Here is a 4,083-nt window from a genome sequence, read left to right as displayed (position 1 = left end):
GAACCGCCCACATCTATGTTCTCATCATCCCTCACCCTCATTGCATCCATTGAAACTTGCAAGTCTTATCCATTATGCTACTCTCATGATTCAAAGAAGATCTACTAGCTGCTGCTGAGAGTTCTCCCTTTGCAGTTTTCTCATATAATCCTTTCTCCTCCTCTATGTAGCTCCCCAAGGGAATCTCAATCCACCATGGACAATTTCTCCTCTCCCATTCCATAAAGTTGGCCATACCACCATGCAAATCTAGAAGCAATTTGGAGTACATGCATGCATCACTATTGAAAAAGCACCATGCTCTAACTAGGGGAGGCACCCGCTCAAGTTTACCCATGGCATGTAAGGATATAAAATACCTGCTTTGTGATATCAAAGAATTTCATATGGTTAAAAACCTAAAATAAACATTGTATGTTAATTCTAGTTGCATAGATAATAAAATACTCACAAAATACATCAAAAAAATTAAAACAAACACTTGAATTAAATTGATTAACATAGCATAACACAAAAGCAAAGGAAAGAAAATAACATCACCATCAAGACAAGATTATAGGTGCAATCTCCCCCGCCCCATGCCACGTAACTCCACTTCCACGACACGAGTATTTGGAGAATTTTATTTCATAAAATAGCCCAAGGAGCTAAGAATAGGTGATCGTACGAATTGGGCTTCCTTTTCCCACTTTTGGGGTATTGCTTTACACATTTTTAACAATATAAAGTCTCCTAAGGTTTATACATATAAAAACCTTTGCCCAAATAAAATTGCTAGTGGGCCTTGTTATATAAAATGACGATGTGCACATTTACACCTATACATTAATCTTGTGCCCACTTACATATTACGTTAAACTAAATCCTTCACAAATTAAATTAAACATATTTTTGTAAGATTATTAATTCATCAAAAACATGAATAAATATATACCTGTAAAACGGTTAAAAAGCTTTAAAATAATAATAATAATAATAATAATAAAGCTTTAAATTTCATAAGTCATTGTTGAGATTATCACATTTCTTTTTGGATGATTATTTCATTTGCATGTGCAAAATTAATTATTTCAACGTTTATTTTCTAGTTTTTAATTAAACTTATTTGAAAAATATAATTTGCATGCTAGAAAAACACATAAAAAGGAAAAGAAAGCTTAGTTGAAAAACTTCAAAAAGCTTTAACCTTTGGGAGAAAAACCTTCCTTCAAGACTTAGAAGAGTCCCTAAATTCTTTGTTCCAATCTAATTATTTTGTGATGTAAGTCAATATTAGGTAATTTGGGAAAAATCTCACATTTTGGGAATCAATTACTCCATATAGTTTTGGACATATCTTAAACATACTAACTCCAAATTTGTCGGAGATCATAGATTTAGATTCTACTCTTCTTTCCGATGATATGTCACATGAGGGGGTTTTGACAAACTTTTGGATAAGTTCACCATGCTTCCATTTTTCAAATGGGAATGGGATTTTTCCCAAATTATCTAATATGGTGTTATGTAGAGAATATAATATTTTCAAGATATCTACAACAATGTGCAAAAACTTCAAGATTTATCATATTTAAATTATTGTTGTGATATTTGAACACCACGTTTATTGTTTTATTCTCAATTCATCATACCTTGAGAGGTAAATTTTTCTTATCCATAAAAATTAGTTGCATTAGTCATATCTACATTAGTTTATCTAACACTTTACCATGTAGATGTGCTTCCTCAACATCATATGGGTACGCATTCAAACCATTCATTAATTGCATTATGTACTTAAAATTAGTAATAATTAATTCAAGATATATGAATCTTGCATAAATTAAATTAAACATATTTTTTTAAGATTATTAATTCATCAAAAATATGAATAAATATATGCCTGTAATAGTCCTTCCGGAAGCAATTGTCCTCAATTGCATAAAGGAAAATGCTACAACAACAAAAAAAATCTTGTGCGACACCGAAATTGGTAATACTCGCACCATCATCAAATCACAAATAATAAAAAATAATATGATAGAGACAAGATCCCTTATGTGTGGCACACACACATTGCTCATCACCTATTTTTGTAAAACATATCTCGATTAATTATCCAGTGTATAACTAATCCCAATATGATACATTGATAGGCACAAACACAACATATATTCACCACTTGTTTCACAAATGATGAGAGTATCACTATCATCTAGCATGGTGTGAGCTGCCACTTGTTACACTCCAATGAGCATGGCACATCAGTTGCATAAACCACTTGTTTCACTTCGACCATGTGCAGTTGTCAAGCATAGTCCACTTGTTTCACTTGACCACAATATAGTTGTCAAGCATAGTCCACTTGTTTCACTTGACCACAATATAGTTGTCAAGCATAGTCCACTTGTTTCACTTGACGACAATATAGTTGTCAAGCATGGCACTACTTGTTACACTTTAACAACATACACCCGTCAAGCATGGTCTCAAGCTATGCCAATACCACTAGGTAATCAATATTTAATGTGGAGTCACCTACGATACCAATTCACTAAGATGGCACACTAGTGTCCGGGCATCCCCGTACAATTAAAGGATGGACATTATGTAACATCCCTCTTGCTTGGGTAAGCAACTGACCTCAAATGCTTGTTTGCTTATGCAAGCAAAGGATATCAATTGTCATATACTATATAAATTCAAGTATATTCCCTAACAAAATACATTATATCAAGGACTTCTAAGTGTAATAAATTCTAGTGTCCCATACCACCAGAAATTATCCCACACAGATGTAGAGATAAGTATGCATCGGAATCCTTCACACAGGATTAATCTCTTGTCCCATACCACAAGATTAATACATAGTGAAAAATTCATAAAGTATAATTCCAGATGGAAGGGCCAGTTCCTTCAAAAAGTTCTACTTTTGATGCATAAAAACTCTCCTTGAGTTTACCCTTGAGTTTACCAAAAGTGTTAGTAATCAAATGCAATAAATATGTTACCTCAAGAGTCTAAGTAGTCTTCATGGTATTCTTCTTCTTCATCTTCATCGATCATATTGAGTCCTAATGAAATAAACTTTGATCATATTGAGTCCTAATGAAATAAACTTTGACTTCGGTGGACAATTTGATACGATGTGTCTAATCTCATTACACCTGTAAATGGAATCATGTTTATTAGCTTTTTGTGAATTATCTATCTTAGTGTTAATACCTATGTTATTGTCATTAAGAGATGTGTCAAATGATTTTGGAGAGGTTTTAGGGTTCAAAGATGTTGATGCCGAGGTTTGAGCATTCATTGTTTTCTTAGAAAAATCATTTTTCTTTTCACAATTTGAAAGCTAGAGAAATAGCTGAGCTAAGAGAATGTGGTCGAAACATATTTACCTCAGATCGAATTGTAGGTTTCAAACCTGCTCTACGAACTTTCTTCTTTGATCCTTGGTGCGAACCTTCTCGACGATTACCTGCATTTGTAATAAAGTTTGCCAACACCTGTGCACATAAGTTGATACATTTTCTATGTTAAGATGTCTCTGAAGGTAGACCATCGTTGTTGTCGAGTCTTAGCTTTGTATTGTGAAGGTAGGAAATGTTTCTTTAAGAGTTTTTGGAATTTTTTCCATGTTAAAGGTCTATGTTCACCTTGTTTGATCACATTCCACCATAAGGTAGCACTTTCGATTAAGTGATTACAATTACATTTAATTTTATCCTTTTCTGAGAATTTTTCGCCGGAGAAATAATCATCTAGTTGGCTAATCCAAGCAATGAGAACTTGTGCATCCTTCTTGCCATCATAATTTTGGAAAGTGAATGCCTTTTGACGACTGATTTGTGAGGCTTTCTTACAATTTTAAGCACGCAATGTAGCTTTAACAGTACGTCTAACTTGATCACTTTCCTCCTCATCTGAGTCGAAAGAATCAGAAGCATCACATTTGCGTTTGTTACGCTTGACTTGACGCTCTAATTTGCATCGGAGTTCTCGTTCATTGGCAATTTGTTCTTAAAGCACTAAGATTTGTTATTGAACCATGAGCGGAATAGCTAAAGAAGCCATTGCAATTTAATAATGCAAATAAATGAA

Source organism: Cibotium barometz, chromosome 45, assembly GCF_041138505.1.
Source record: "Cibotium barometz isolate CiBa-2024 chromosome 45, ASM4113850v1, whole genome shotgun sequence".
Classification (NCBI taxonomy): Eukaryota; Viridiplantae; Streptophyta; class Polypodiopsida; order Cyatheales; family Cibotiaceae; genus Cibotium; species Cibotium barometz.
Note: the sequence above shows the minus strand (reverse complement) of the source record.